Here is a 17,572-nt window from a genome sequence, read left to right as displayed (position 1 = left end):
ATAAAAAGCGCTGAAATGTTAGATGAGAAAAAAGATAAAATTGTACATATAGTAGGATTATGACTGTTAATAATAAAACCATCACAGGAAACTGCCTGGCAGAAAACATGCCACAATATGAACTATGGTTACCTTTAACTGGAGGGATTTTTTTTCCTGTTATTCCCAAGTTTACTATATGTACTCAGAGTATTTACATAATGGTGAAGCCATCATAAATATGAAAACTGGAGAGTGCTATAACGGTGGTAACAGTCTGTTAGCGTGCATGTAATATGGAGAGGGAGCACACAGATGTACGGCATGAATATTCTCTCTTCCGTAGGTTCTCTTATCTCTGTGTTTTCATGTGCTCTCACTAAACCTTCCCGCTCTCTATTTCTCCTACCAGTGGCTGAGGGTGACACTTCTGCACTTCACCTTTCACCTGGCCTGTTGTCATTTGGAAGTCTGAGACAGCACACGTACGAAGCTCATCCCATTATACACATTGCTAATTACCACTGACTTCCGCTGACACCACACTTCATTAGCCACATTGAAAAATTCATTGCCCAGTCGCTCTGCTCCAGCCACTTGTCACCAGTAGCCCTCCTTGTAGACAGTTGCATTTTTATTCTGTGCTAAATTTCCCCTTGTTCTTTCAATCGATCTGTCAATAAGACAGAGAGCTTTGGGGTCAGTGGAGAAGGTGGGACTATTTTCCTGGGGTAAGGAGTTTGGATGTGTGTAAGAGAAGAGCAACATTATTCACCATTTATTTCAACCTATCGATTTTCCCCAACACTCTCTTGTTTTAAAAAGCAATTCACATACCTCATTCTTGGCTTTCTATGACACTTGAAAACACCACGAAAATACAAAGTTAATTTTGTTCACATGAGTCCAGGACCACCACAGGATATTTGCTTCCTAATAAATAATTCGTTCCACCACAGTGGCTCTTGAGAGGCCTGGATGACAAGACTTTGTCTCACGTACCTGGGCTGCTATGTTGTCAGGAGAGACCAGTCCCTGAAGAAGGCCATCATGCTAAGTACAGTTAGGGACAGTGAAAAAGAGGAAGGCCCTCAAGATGGATGGACACATGGGCTCAGACAGATGAACAGTTTGTGAGGAAGGCGCAGGGCTGGGAAGTGTCTCATTCTGCTGAACAGAAGCTGGTTATGAATTGGACCTAACAATAACAAGTGGGCTTACATTTTCATAGACAAATCTCTATCAGTCAGAGCTAACTCCACAATACTGGACAACATCATGTAGGAGAGGGGAGTATTTTTGTCCCAAATGATATATTACACACATATAATATATAACATTGTATTATGATATTATGTGTAATATTATAGGCACACACATTTAAAAAATAATTCTATTGGGGCTCGTGTAACTCATCATAATCCACACATACATCCATTGTCTTAAGTGCACTTGCACATATGTTGCCATCATCATTTTAAAAGCACTTTCTCTCCACTTGAACCCTTGGTATCAGCTCCTCATTTTTCGCCTGCCTCCCCTTGCTCCCACATGAACCCTTGATAGTTTGAAAGTTATTATTTTTCATGTCTTGTACTGTCTGATGTCTCCCTCCACCCCTTTGTCTGTTGTCCATCCCCCTGGGAGGGGATTATAGGTAGGTCATTGTGATTGGTTTCTCCATTCTCCCCTCACCTTCCCCTTCCCCTCCTGGTATGGCTACTCTCAGTATCAGTCCTGAGGAGTTTATCTGTCCTGTATTACCTGTGTTTCCAGCTCTTATTTGTACCCATGTACATGCTTTGGCTTAGCCATATTTGTAAGGTAGAATTAGGGACATGATAGTGGGTGGGAGGAAGCATTAAATAACCAGAGGAAAGCAGTATGTTTCATCGGTGTTACCCTGCACCCTTACAGGCCAGCCTTCTCCTCATAACCCTTCTGTAAAGGGATGCCCAATTGCTTACAGACTGGCTTTGGGCCTCCACTCTGAACTCACCCCCCCACCCCCTCCATTCACATTAGGAATTTTCCTCTGGTTCTTTGATTCTTGATACCTGATGTCACTGAAACCTCATGATCACACAGGCTGGTGATATACACACACACTTATAAAGCATGTAATGAAAGTATGCAAGGTGTCCCATGAAAAACACCTGGATCATTCGTCACAAGTCTCTTTAGCACATTTTCTGACTGGAAGATGTCACAAGCCCTGAATTATCAAGCTATTCTTTTTTTCTTCCATCCTTCTACTCATCCATTCATAAATATAATTTTGGTAAAACTCAATATGCACAAACTTAACTTTGTATCCTCTGATGTTACTGGTAACTCTCTGCTTGTAGTGTTGTATGTGCTTTCCATTCACATTCATGAAAGGTGTCCAGGTCAATAGGAATACCAGGAACACACCCAAATCACTAATAAATAAGCAGGAAAGAGTTCATTATCAAGATAAAAGAAGTGAGTTGAATTCTGGAACATGAGCTTCAAAGGAGTTTTATTTTGACTATCATGATGGGATAACAGTTCAAAATCAAAAATGAAGAAAGGACAGTCACTTCTAGCCCTCTTGACATTAAGTTGTTGGACTATGAACTTCAGGGTCAGAGGTTCCTACCCACCAGCTGATCCAAGAAGAATGATGAGCTTATCTGCTCCTGTGAAGACTTACAGCCTCAGAAATCCTATATAGGTTGATATGAGTCAACATTTACGGGACAGCAGTGGGGCAAGTCTTCTATATAAACTTGTGGTGCTTGTGTTAGGTGAGAATAAGCACTCTATGGAACCACTGAGGCACTGGCAATGATTTGACAAGCTCCTGAAAGTTAAAAGGGATATAGCTAACATGTTGACTAGACGAAAGGAGCCCTGGTGGCCGCATGGTCAAGCTCTCCGTTACTAAAACAAAGGCCAGCAGTTTAGATCCATCACTTGCTCTGTGAGAGAAAAAAAAAATCATCTGATGATCTTCTCCAATCATCTGATACAGATTATAACCTAGGAAACCCGATGGGGCAGTAGGAATCTATTGGTTGGTACATAATAAAACCAATAATAAGATGGTTCTAAGGAGCCTCTTTTTAAAGAATATACAAAGTGCATCCACATGTGCCTTCATGTTGTATGCTAAGGTTATCATTGTGAAGGTTCTAAATGTGTACTATTCACAAAGAAGCGTAACAAACATGCTCACCATGTAGTCTAAGTTCATTCACATTTCTAGAGTGGGACACTTGAAATATCAAGGCCATCTGTCAATGCCAGATGGGGTGTAGTAGGGCTGTCTATAGTAGCCTGCAGGATGACCTTACGGAGACACGCTTTATTCATATTTTCATTCTGTTCTATTGGATTCTCTCTCTGGAAGAAACTATACTACTCTGGACATATTCAGCCTTCAATGACTGTGGAACAAGGTCTTACTATAGCCCATTGAAAGGGGGGAGTTCACTTGTTAGCCTCAGATCTGGATGATTAGAATATCATGTCGCTACGTTCCTGAATAGCACTTTCCCTGTCTCTCGGCAGAAGATCGGCACTATCAAGCACTGTTATCACTACCAGGGCACCAAATAATTTTTCTATCTTAACTGACTAATGAAGTGGATAATTTCCAAGCCTCAACTATACAATATTGCCAGCAAACAGACAAAGAAGTCAGTCTTCAAACTATTCTAAATCACTTCAGTATTAACTTTAAAAAAGCTAAAATTAAAAGTTGTCGTAACTGGTAAGAAATATACCTCTGTTGACTTCTATAAACAAGTCCATGTGGAAGAGTTAAAAAATGACCACTCATAGCAATGGCAAGGTCATAGGTACATTTTAAATTTTCTCAGTATTTTAGATATTCAACCCAATTTAAGAGGTCTAATTGATCTGAATCAGAACAGAGAATATTGATATGAAGTGAAACTTGTATCAGACACTGGAATTGCATGGATTGCTATTTTATATAAGTCACATAGAGAAAAGAAAGAGTGACTAAAGGTCCACAATCACAGTATACACAGAACCTGTGATACTTGAGCTATTTTTGACAATTGGGCTGGCCCACATTATCAGTGGTTTGGATGTTAACACCTAGTAATTACCACGGTCCGACCTAACATAAAGCAATCACTGTCAGTTAGTTGTAAGCCTCCATATTGGGATAAGACTAGGGTGGAATACAACATCTTCACTCATGTTGCAGTCCTGATGTAATCAATTCCCTCAGGGGCATTGTTTGCTTGTGGCTTAAGTGGACATTGAACAACGCTTGCTTGCATTTTGGTGGGTTTGGATTCTGTATCTGGCCCATTAAGCTCCATTTCTTTGGACTTAAATCTGCTATTTGGCCTGCCCATCCTAGGAGTCATTACAGGCCTGTTCTCTGACACGCTGACCTTGATTTTATACACCTCCACAGCCACATGCCTTATCTGCTGATCTTTTATTCATGCACCCCTGTCGCCAGTAGCCTGTGGTTTTCTGCAGACCTTCTGCTCCTTGGTTCCTGAAGCAATCTGTGTCAGGTGAGGCCTCAAGCCTACCAAGTGACCCAGGAACTTGGAACCTGCCTATACTTGGACTTCCATGAAAGCTCTTTTCTTGATCTAAGTATCTATGTCTATGGCTATTATTAAGGAGATTTTTAATCATTTAATTGGGGACACATACAACTCTTATCACAATCCATACATACATCAATTGTGTCGAGCACATTTGTATACTTGTTGCCATCATCATTCTCAAAACATTTGCTCTCCACTTAAGCCCCTGGCATGGGCTCCTCATTTTTTCCACTCCCTACTGCCTCATGAACCCATGACGATTTATAAATTATTATTTTGTCATTTCTTTCACTCAATGACATATCCCTTCACCCACTTTTCTGTTGTCCGTCCCCCAGGGAGGAGGTTATATGTAGATCCCTGTAATAGGTTCCCCCTTTCTACGCCACCCTCCCTCCACCCTCCAGTTGTGGACACTCTCAGCACTGGTCCTGAAGGGATCATCCACCCTGGATTCCCTGTGCTTCCAGTTTCTATCATTACTAGTGTATATCCTCTGGTCTAGCCAGATTTTTAAGGTAGAATTGGGATCGTGATAATGGGGGGCAGGGGTCAAGGGGGAGGAAGCATTTAGGAACCAGGAGAAAGTTGTATGTTTCACCATTGCTACACTGCACCCTGACTGGCTCATCTCCTCCCCTCGACCCTTCTGTAAGGGGATGTCCAGTTGCCTACAGATGGGCTTTGGAACCCCATTCCGCACTCCCCCTCATTCACAATGATATGAATATTTGTTCATTGATGCCTGATACCTGATCCCTTCGATACCTCGTGATCACCCAGGCTGGCGTGTTTCTTCCATGTGGACTTTGTTGCTTCTGAACTAAATGGCCACTTGTTTATCTTCAAGCCTTTAAAAACCCAGACGCTACACCTTCAAGGCTTAAGGAGACATTTTTATGAATGTTTGATTCTAACATTAGATTGTCTCTCTAAGGGAAATTACATGACTGCAGATATACTCAGCCTTCAGCGATCATAGAACAAAGTTTACAAAGGGAATTTAAATATAAAGAAGGTCTTACTACAGTCCAATGAAAAAGGGAGTGGACATATATACATATAAGAAGCACTGGTTTTGCCTCTCCAGAGAATAAGCATAAGGCAACCTTAGAAATCTTACTGTGCCATTGAGTTTTCTCATCACATTACCTCCTAATACAGGTGCTTTTGACTGATTAATATTGGGTTACATGAAATATCTCTACCTATTCCAAAATAGTTAAACTGGAAAATCTGAATTGAAGTATTTGTTTTCAAACACAACAATTTTATTTGCGGCTGTTTCTAATATTACAGGCAGAAACAACCATGGAAATAAGGGGGTTCATAGAGCATATATTTTCTAATCAAGATATACATAAAAATCATTTTCATGTAGAATTTTTATAGACAGACACCTACAACAATTTTCTCCCAAACTTGCCCCAATCTGGAAGGAAATGTTCTAGACACACGTAGAAAGGAGGGACCTTGAAGAACTCTTGCTACGAGGGAAGCTACGCTACAAAACTTTCTTGCAACATGAGGGTTTATACAACAGGAAAGAAGAGTGAGAAAAATGATGAGCTTATTAAACCTGTGTGAGCAAGACAAAAGTTTCCATCCTTTAAATTCTATATACTGTGGGTATTTATAGGAAATCATCATTTTGTTGATTATTTCTAGAGGAGAGTGTGGTAGTTACATAAACTCGAGTCAACTTGAGGGTAGTAAGATTGAACGGCGGAGTCTAGCCTGTCAATCAGGCCACAGCCTGATGATGCCTTCTAGTGGGCATGGCCTTCTCATGAAGATTCTGGGAACTTTCTCTCTCTCTCTGCTCACCTTCCTGTGAAGGAGCCACACTCAGAGATTTGGAGCAGCTACATGGAGATGCTTCTACCATCATTGGATCCACGTGACTCTGCACCCACCAGACTGTGATTTTCCTGCATTCAGCATCACTGCATGCACTGTGTGAGGCTGGAGAGGAATTTATGGACTAATATCGGACACGTGGGCCAATATTGAACTTATAGCCTATATCTGGACTGGCCTGGAATATCTTCTCCATGTACATTGCTCTTTGATGTAAAGCTCTATCTTACAAGCATATGAGTGTCTCAGGATTTGTTTCTCTGGTCAACCTGGACTAACACAGAGAGGTAAAAATCAAAGCAATTGGGGAAAAGTGGAGCACATACAATAATTTCAATATAGAATTGGAAGATGATAATAGAGTTTTGGATTGTAAATACCTTCCAAAACCAAGATGTGACAGATGATAACTTGGTCTAAAGTACTTGCTGCTACTTCCTGGCAAAAATGAAACATTAATGCCGTGTTAGTGTCAAGTAGGACCTTGTAGTTTGTAGCTAGTTCCCTGTGGCAGGATTATTATAAAAATTCACCTCTTTGTGTGAGACCATAGGGAGCTCTGGTGGTGTCATGGTTATTTGTTGGGTTGTGATCCACATGGTATATAGTTCAAAGTCACCAGAAGTTCTGAGCAAGAAAGAGTGGATTTTCTAATCACATAAAAAATCACAGTCTCAAATTCATAGAGGGTCCCTAAGAGTTGGCATTGATTGATAGCAGTGAATTTGTTTTTTGAATGAGACCATGGTACCAAATATAGCCTAGATTAGGAATCTTTCCTCAGTCAAGGTCTCAGAGTAAGTAAATGGAGTAGCCAGAGGCATAGATAATTTAAAACAAGATTGTGTGTGTGTATGTGTGTGTATCAGTCAATTCTTATTGATGCTCAAAATAATGAATGACCAAAAAAGATGGTGAAAATGTATAAAAATGAGAGAACTACAGAATTGCTAAATCATTTTAGAAATGAACTTGCAGTTAACACAACTTTATTTAAAGAGTAATGACAGCTGACAATTGTTATTATCTAACCAACAGCAATCAATACATCAAAGGATATATGGTATTGGGCAAATTTCCTTCAAAAGACATAGTTAAAGTGTTGAATATCAACAAGGGCAATTTGAAGAGTAGGTTGCCCCCAGCCAACCCTCTTAAAAAGGAAGACTGAAGAAGAACAGATGCATTTCTGGTGTTGGATTCAGAAGAGAACTTGAAAAGAGAGATCACTGTTGATGTCAGATAGATCTTGCATGAAATCAGAGAATACTACAAAGATATTTACTTGTATTTTATTGACTATGAAAGAGCCTTAAACTCTGTGGATCATAACATACTATCAATAACCTTAGGAACCAGAGTTCCAGAACACTTCATTGTACTCATGTGGAAATTGTACATGGATCAATAGGCAGTTGTGCGAAGGGAACAAGGGACTACTACCTGGTTTAAAATCAGAAAATGGTGTACAATGGGTTTGTATCCCCTCATCATACATATTCAGCCTATATGCTAAGCAAGTAATCAGACACTGGATTATTTGAAAAAGAATGTGGCATCAGGATTGGAGGAAGGCTTATTAACAACCTGTGATATGCTGGTGACACAGCCTTACTTGTAAAAGTGAGGAGGAATTGAAGCACTTGCTGATGAAGATCAAGGATTGTATCCTTCAGTATGAATTACAACTCAATGGAAGGAATGCAAAAATCCTTACCTCTGGACCAATAGGTAACATAATAATAAATGGAGAAATGGTTGAAGCTGCAAGGATTTTGTCTTGTTTGGATCCGCAATCAATGTACATGGAAGCAGCAGTCAAGAGATGAAAAGATGCATTGCATTAGATAAAGCTGCTGCATGATACCTCTTTTTTGAAGAGCAAGGATGTTACTGTGTTACTGAGGTGTGCTTGACCCAATCCATGGTATTCTCCATTGCATCATATGCATGTGAAAATTGGACATTAACTAAGGAAAACCATAGAAGAATTGATGCATTTAAATTGTGATGCTGGATAAGAAGATTGAAAGTACCAATGACTACTAAAAGGACAAATCAATCTGTCTTGGAAGAAATATCATCAGAGTGCTCCTTAGAGGCAAGGAAAGAGAAGCGTCACCTTCCATACTTTGGACATGTTAGGAGAGATAGGTTCCTGAAGAAGGACATCATGGTGAGCAGGGTAGAGGGGCAACAAAGGAGAGGTAGGCCTTCAAGGAGATGGATTGATACCAAGGCTGCAGCAATGGCTCAACAATGGGGACACGTGCGGATGACTCAGGACCAGGCAGTGCTTAATTCTGTTGTGCATAAGGTTTCGATGGATGAGAATCAACTCGGTGGAAAATAACAACAACAATAACAAAAAGAATTTTAAAAGCACCATAGCCTACCAAGAGAAACAGCAAATCTCAGAGTCAGCATGTCCAGGGTGTTCCCTGGAAGCAAGGTTGGCGAGAGTTTGTCTCATGTAAGTTGGCCCTGTTGTCCAGGGAGAGCAGCCCACTGACAAGGACATGATACGTGGCCAAGAAGAAGAGGGGTGCAAAAGAGAAAGATCCTTGAGCAGATGGACTGAGAGAGTGACTGGAATAATGAGGTCTAACAACAATTGTGAAGGAGGCCTAGGCTCGGCAGTGTTCACTGTGATACAAAGGGTCAAGGTGAGCTGGTGTCAACTTGAAGGCACTTCACAGCAGCCACCTCTTTAAGTTACTGAGTTCATTTTTTAGCCGCTCATTCATATTTCAACTGCTAACTCACTTGATCCTATGGATCATGTTGTTATTGTTGTTGTTAAGTGCCATAAAGGAAGACCCAGTATACAACCGAACGAAACACTCCCTGGTCCGGCACCATCCTCACAATTGTTCTTATGCTTGAGCTCGTTGTTGGAGACACTGCGTCAATCCATCTTTCTGAGGACATTTATATTTTTGGCTGTCCGTCTACTTTACAATAGCAAATGTCAAAAAGTCACATCACAAGCAGGTAGTCTTATAAATGACTTATTGGAAATATATATATATATATTTTTTTTTAATTTAGGAGTAAATAAAATAATTTGTATATAACCGCTTAACAAAATTCCAAATGCTTTGAGCTAGCCATTTCAATTTTAGAAAACAGCCTTAGTGTGTAATGAATACATTCGGGCTTATATCTTTATGAGCAACCGTTACTCATGACATTGAAAAAAAACAGTGAAAACAATCCCACAATATAATATCAGCTAAATGAATTCTGATATGTTATTAAATAAACATCCAGCACACATCATTCTGTAGTAGAACATTTCATTCCATTGTAAATTCTTAAAATATATTAAGGGAAAATCATATAATAAAACAATATATATGGTGGGTTGCACACTTTGATCAATAATGCAATTAAACAAACGGCTGGCATTTAAAAGCCAGGAGTCTGGGGTACAAGTTGGGCCATGATCCAAAAGGTCAGCAGTTCGAAGCCTCCAGCCCCTCCAACGCCTATAAAGACTCACAGAAAGTCCCCACGGCTGTTCTACTCTGTCCTATGATATTGCTGTGAGTCGGCATTGACTCGGTGGCAGTGAGGGAGAAGGCAAAAAGAAAAGGTGCTAGTTTATTATTTAGATGTATCTATATTTCCTGAAAGAGAGCCCTGGAGGTGCAGTGGTTATGCGTTGGGCGACGATGCACGTAGAGTGCCGTTTGCAAGTATGAGCTGCTGCTCCTCTGAAGAAAGATGGGCTTTCCAATCCTGGAGACACAGCCTGAGGAAGCCAAAAGGGTCGCCATGGCTCGATGGCCATGTTTGCTTTGATATTTTCTGAATTGTGTATTATCACTAGGTATTGTTCTCATACGATTAAATAGTATTTTATATTCTCTTACTGAAAAACAAAAGGGTAGTATAAACATTTTATTGAATTGCATTTATATGCATATATAGCAAACATATACAATAGGTTATTCATTAACTTTTAGAATGTGTGTAGGACATAAATAACGCATGACAATTTTGCTTTTTATCTTCACCAATTCATTATCAGACAAGCATTAAAATAACTTACAGTAATCTAAAAATGTCATTAATGCTACTGCTGAACAACATCTATACACATGCAATTGCGCATGCACACACATGTACAGGTTAGCCTTGTGAAGAAGAGATTATAGGAGATTGTGGCCTGACTGCTGTCTCCTGAGACCCTGACTGAGTCGAACAGGATGGTAGTTATCTCCAGTCTTAAAAGTCTTCAAGGAGCTGTGAAAGGCCCAAAACCTGGCCAACTTCTACAGGCAGTTTAAAGTCATTTTTAACTCAGATTATTCTCCAGAATCACCCTTGTATTTCCAAAAAGAGAACCCCCACTCTTACACCCACAGATCTCAGACTTTGGCTCAATGTTCAAACTTCAAAAACAAACAAAAAAAATCACTTGAAAACAACAAAAAAACAAACCCCAAGAGCTGAGTAATCCAGCTCAGACAGTGTGAGAGAAAATGCCTTCACACAGATAACCAGGTGAGACTCAGGGTTCCGGGGCTCTGTCTGTTATGCTTTGGGGAACATCACTATTGATGCTGTATCATTCACCGCCTTGTGTATCTCGGACCCTCGTCTTAGGACAGCAAAGGCTGTCTGAAATATGCCTGGATAAGTAAATCATCAGCGATTCAGCTCAAAGCAAGATGTCGTCACAGTTCATCACCTTAGCACAGTGCGTTTTATTGGAATGAATGTGCTCTCCAGAGAAAATTTCAGAGGAAATAATTATATCATGTCATCCCCTTTATTATTGCTAAAATATGCACAATGTTTCATTCTTTGTTTAGTTTTATATTCCAAGGCAACTAATTCTTTTCAGAATGCAATATGACCCATAGATATTTATGCTTCTACACGTTTCATAATGTATCCCAATAAAACTATTATAGCAGGAAAGGGGAATTAACAAGGAAAAGGGTAATTGAGTCATAATACACACAGTCTATGATGTTAACAATGTTTTTAATCATAAATATAGCAGTGACTTAAAGGAATATAATTCTTAAGATGTTCTTAGTACGCCGAGAGCTGAGTATAACAATCTCTCTAGTGACATTGAATTTCTCCATAATATTGGTAGCTACAAAAGCAAATGCATTAAACATGTAATATCTACTGCTGCTGACTTTGTAGACTGGCATAAGGTCAAAGGTATTCAAAGCCATGATGGTACCCACTTGCTTAAACTAAGCAATTTACCTGAAAGCATTATTTCAAAAGGAACAACAATGAAAAAGCATGAATTATCAAAAGTACTAGGAATAAAAATAAGCATAAAACAAAGACAGAGTGGCAATACCAGGAGGGTGGAGGAAAGGTGTTGTAAAAAGGGGGAACCAATTTATAGGATCTATATATAATCCCCTCTATGGCGATGGACAGACAACAGAAAAGTGGGTAAAGGGAGACATTTGACAGTGTAAGACAAGGAAAAATAATAACAATTTATACATTATCAAGGGTTCGTGAGGGAGAGAGGGGAAAATGAGGAGCTGATACCAAGAACTCAAGTAGAAAGCAAATGTTTTGAGAATGATAAGGGCACCAATTGTTCAAATGTGCTTAACACACAATGGATGGATGGATGGATGGATGGTGATAAGAGCTGTATGAGACCCCAATAAAATGATTTTTTAAATATGCTGTAACAAATCTATTTCATGCATCTACATGACCATTGAACTATAGTTATAAAGGTGAACAGCATTGGAAACCTGTGTGACCTAAGAATATATTTTAGTGTTTAATTCAGTTGAACACCATACTCAATGAATCTTACAATATTTAATGGACAAAGGTGGAGTGTAGAATGAAACATTCCCTGAGTGTCTGTGATATAGAATACATAGCCACATGGGGGGGGGGAAGCAAAGAGGCTTAACTGGAACCACAGTTGTTTTCATTGGTTAGTTGCTTTTAGTTAGTAAATGTTTCACAAAACTATTTAGTGGTAACTTTTTATCTTGTAAATATAAAAATAAACTCAATATTCAATGATAATTTCCAACGATGAACATATTAAAGACATAAAGCCATGGAAACTCAGTACAAAGCCTCAACCAAGGAATTTTACCATCCATAATTTTTACGGCAACACTTTTTTTGTAATTTATACCATATCACAGATCATATGAAATAGTAGCAAACAGTGAGACAGATCGCTTCTGGAACCACCATGGGTGAGCCAAACAGTCAAGAGAAACCAGAGCACCTGCAGGAGTCTTGGCAGCACAAAAGGACGGTGTTCACCTTAGCGCAGCCCCAGGCGCTGCTGTGGGTCATGGAGCAGAAGCAGCATGTGGATGCCAGCGATAAGCTGCACCTGGCCCACAAGCTGGGTCTGGAGGTGGCGCAAGTGCAGGTGTGGTTCAAGAACCCAGGGGCCAAACTGGCTGGAGAATGTCGCTGGAGCCCAGGAGAGCATGCAGAACACCAAGGTGCCTCGACACCTACCTACCACCCAGCCCCCTTGCCCGGAGACTAGCCTGTAGACTTGGTTTCCCACCGACTGCCTCCAAAGGGCTCCTTCACATCTCACCAATAGCATGGAGGAGCTTCAGCCCTAGCCAAGTCCGGTAGCCCCCTGGACAGAACTCTCCGACCACTCACCAGCTGGTTGCTGACACCCAGGAGATTCACCAGAACTATCTGACCCTCATGGAGATCAAGTTTTTCACACATCACATTGCTTTTTACACCCTTGAGCTCACCACATCCATCTGTCTACCCACCAGCTGTATCTCTGCACCTAACACCTCCATCTTGCCGCCAGCAGCTGGGTCCTTCCTCTCACCGGCTAGCTTTTTCCATCCAGCAGCTCCCTCACGCACCCACTAGCTCCTTCTAGCCACCTCAACACCAGCATGCACCCAGCACCCAGTCATCTCACATGCCACATTGTACTGTTAGCCTTGACATTTCAGGGCCCACTTTATTCCACCTCCTAACCCCTTTTCAGAAGGTCCTTTCTCTACCACCCACCATCTGAAGGCCACCACCACACAAGTGGACTGAATTCATAGGCGCTTTAGGGAGGCTATGTCCCAATGGACAATAGAAGGGTCTTTGGATGTTGGTGCCAACAACCACCGTGTAATAACACTGAGGGCCATACCAACGCCTCACTGTGAATACCTTGCACACCCAGGAAGGCCCCCCTCTTAGTTATTTTGGTGGCATGTGAGCCGTACAAAAACGTACTTCCTAGACCCTGAGTGGGAATGTTGCTCAAACATCATCACAGCCAAGCTTTACTTGATGTGGTCAGGTTTTATCAAACTCTTGGAGTGGGGAGGGGGGGAAGGGTGTTGTTGATGTATCTATTCTATTTAAATTTCTTATAACCATTTTTAATTTAATCAAAACAGATAATGTATGTGCTCTAAAATAAAATGTTTTCAATAAAAAATAAAATAGTAGCAATTTTTATATGCCTTTCTCATGTATTCATTTACTTGGTGTTTAAAACTATGTTTTTCCTCTAGAATCAAGTGATTTGGCAATGGAAGATGCAGTGATTGACTGTGTTGAGTGATTTTTACTTAGGTATCAAGTGTCTAGTTAAAATGCTATTTTCGCTAAGCCTTGATGAAGTGGGTTGCCAGAATGGGAACCCATCATAAGAAACACCTTTTTCAAGTATAGCTATTTCTCTTCGATTTTAACCTAATGCTTGCTAGATGTTTTTCAAAGCCAAATAAGTAAATAATTCAACACCCATATCACCCAATTCGTGATTCATTCCTTTCCACTGTCTGGCAGAATAAGTGAAGCTAAGAAGAGGTGAAGATACTGTGATCGCCAATGTCCTGAACAACTGTATAAAAAGTGAATGCTATTTTTTAAAGTTTGTCAGGGACAGAGACTCAATGAATAGGGATGAGGCACTAGGATTGCCTTGAAGAAGCAATCATACTTGAGCTTGCACTCTGCTCTCCAGTAATTCTGCTGTTTGTTCAGAATCCTATTTCCTGTAACATCTTTTCCCTGGTGAAGAGTTCCACTGTGGGTGTTTTTCTAAGTCCCCACATGAGAACTAGAATCAAAACAATGTTACACCACTTAGGACCAAAGAAAGAGAAAGTCTTGGACACATTCACCACCACCCCTTTGATTCCTTAAACCTTTAAAAAAACACAGCTATTTTCTCTAAATAAGAGCCTACCTACAGAAGATATACTTAAAACCTCAAGGTAATAAGGCTTATAATCTATGTTCCTTCTTTTTTTACCATGATATTAGATGACAAATAGGAATGTTAAAAGTGTTAATGATATTTTTATTTAAAATACCTGATTCATATGACAAGCATCAAATAAATTCAGCTATTGAGAAGGAGTGGGGAATGACAGGGAGTCAGTTTTCTGTTGAATTAAAATATAAATTTTTAGTAGTGGACAAAAATAAATATTTGTGAAGAAATATATAATGATGATTTTACTCTTGGCTAGTAAGTTGTGCAATATATGAGTCAAATAACCACTGAACGACAATTCCCCAAATGCAAAGATACAAAGAACATAGTCTCTTCATGTTTAATAATATAATTTGTAATATTAATCGAAAAAAGGCTCTTTTATGCTATGATATCTCAAAAAGCAGCAAAGTATCACAATGGACCAATTATAAAATATGTTAAGATTATATACAAAATGATAATACAAAGCTCATAGGCACATTAGTTTTCACGGGTGGACCAAGAGGTAAAATCACGGTAAATGGAGGAAAGATTAAAAATGTCAAGGATTATCAAGGGTTCGTGGGGGAAGAAGGGTGGCGGAGGGAGGGGAAAATGAGGAGTGATAGCAAGGGCTCAAGTAGAAAGAAAATGCTTTGAAAATGGTGATGGCAACAAATGTACAAGTGTGCTTGACACAACAGATGTATGTATGGATTGTGATAAGAGCTGTATATACCCCCAATAAAATGATTAAACAATAACAAACGTCAAGGATTTTGGTGCGCTTGGATCCATAATTAGTGCTAACCAAGACAACATTCAAGTGATCGCATGATGCCCTGCCTTGGGTTAATTTGCTGTACAAGAACTCTTTAAAGTGTTGAAAAGCAACAATGTTACGTTGAAGACTAGGGTGTGATGGACATAAGCGATGTTTTCGATTACCTCATACGCATATTAAAGTTGGAATTAAATAAGGAAGATCAGAATATTAAATAAGGAAGATCAGAAAAGAATAGATGCATTTGAATTATAGTTTTGGCGAAATATATTAGAAGGAGCATAGACTGTAAAAAGAGTGAGCAGATCCATCTTGAAAGAAGTACCACCAGAATACTCCTTGGAAGCAAGCTTAGCAAGCCTCAGAGGCATAGAATTCGCATAGATTTTGGACATATTAACAGGAGAGATACACTGCTGGGAAAGGACATCTTGGTCTAAAGTTGAGGGACAGAGAAAAAGAGGTGGACCTTGGAAGAGATCGGTTGACACAATGGTTCTAACAAGGGGCTCTAACCTCATACCAATGGTTAAGGCGGGTACAGGAGAGAGGGACCTGGCATTTCATGCTGTTGTCCATACTGGTGTGGTTCAGTGACATTCAGTCACTTCTGACTGATGACAACCGGATGCCCAACACAAGGAAACACTCCCTGGCTTCGCACCAGCTTTACAGTTGCTCTTAGGTCGGAGCCCTTGGTTGTAGTCACTGTGTCAATTGATTGTGTCTTCTATTTAACTAAGCATAATGGAATTTTCCAGGGATTGGATTTTCCTGACAACATGTTCGAACATGCTAGATGAATCTCACCATCCTTGCTCCTAAGGACTCTGGCTGTGCTGACTTAAGGACAGGTAGGTTGGTTCTTTGTCAGTCTATGGTGCTTTTACTATTCTTAGCTAGCACCACAACTCAAATGCATCACTTCTTCAGTCTTCTTTATTCATTGTCCAACTTTCACCTGCATCTGAAAGTACTTTCCTTGCTTTTCAATTTTAAAGAGTCCTTTAGCTTCACATTTATCCAAAGCAATGAATATTTGGATCTCTTGACTACTGCTTCCATGAGCACTCATTGTGGATCCAAGCAAGATGAAATTCTTGAAAAATTCAATCTTTCTCCATTACCAATTGATCCACTTGTGAGTATTTTTGGTTTCTATACATTGATTTGGAGACCTGGTGATGTAGGATCCTCAAGGTCAAGTTTGAAACCATCAGTCAATCCTTGGAAGTAAAACAAGAGTTTCTAGTCCCACACACATTTGCAGTCTCATAAACTCACACAGGCAGTTCTTCCCTGACCTACGAGTCAGCATCGCCTCAATGGCAGTGAGTTGGATTCTTGTTTGAGCTTTACTGGTTGGTGAAAAAAATCAGAATAACCTTGAAATTGACTATATTTCCTTCTATTTAGACAGATATTATCCTATCATAGATAACATTGTACTTCAAAAATATATCTTGAAATGTACCTTGAATGTAACACCATTCCTCTGGAACCTTTCATTCTAGACATAGTAATCCATAAGCTATTCTGTTTCAAAATGCCCAATACCAGCCCATTTCAGTTAATTAACACCTAGAATAACAATCACTATCAATTACATTTCATTTCTAACTACTTCTGGTTTCCCTCGATGTATACTTTGTATATTCCAAGCTCTGGTTTTTAATTGAGGTTTTCGGCTCTTTCTTCTCATTTTCAGTCATGTCTCATCAGTGAAGGACTCAAAGGCTTTCCTCCCCCAGGTTTTCCTCTATCAACATAATTGTGGTCCACTTGACTTTGACAAGGCAACTCTTCCTCAGTCGTATTTCAAATCCCTTCCTAACTGAAGGGCTCACCTTCTGCCACTCTCTCTGACAGTATCCTGATGGCGATGGTTGACGTTGTTAAGTGCCATCAAGTGAGTTCTGACTCTTACAGACCCGATGTGCAACAGCATAAAACACTGCCTAGTTCTATGCCTTACTCACAGTTGTTTTTATGTTTGAGCCCATTGTTGCAGCAACTGTGTCAATCCATCCCATTCAGGGCCTTCCTCTTCTTACTGCCCCTCTACTTGAGCAAGCATCATATCCTTGTCCAGGGACTGGTCTCTCATAGAGTGTTCTGGCTGGCCTTTTTTTCAAGGCAGGTCCATTTGTTCTTTTGGTGGTCCATGGTATT

The sequence above is a fragment of the Tenrec ecaudatus genome, chromosome 4, assembly GCF_050624435.1.
Source record: "Tenrec ecaudatus isolate mTenEca1 chromosome 4, mTenEca1.hap1, whole genome shotgun sequence".
In the NCBI taxonomy this organism is placed as follows: domain Eukaryota; kingdom Metazoa; phylum Chordata; class Mammalia; order Afrosoricida; family Tenrecidae; genus Tenrec; species Tenrec ecaudatus.
Note: the sequence above shows the minus strand (reverse complement) of the source record.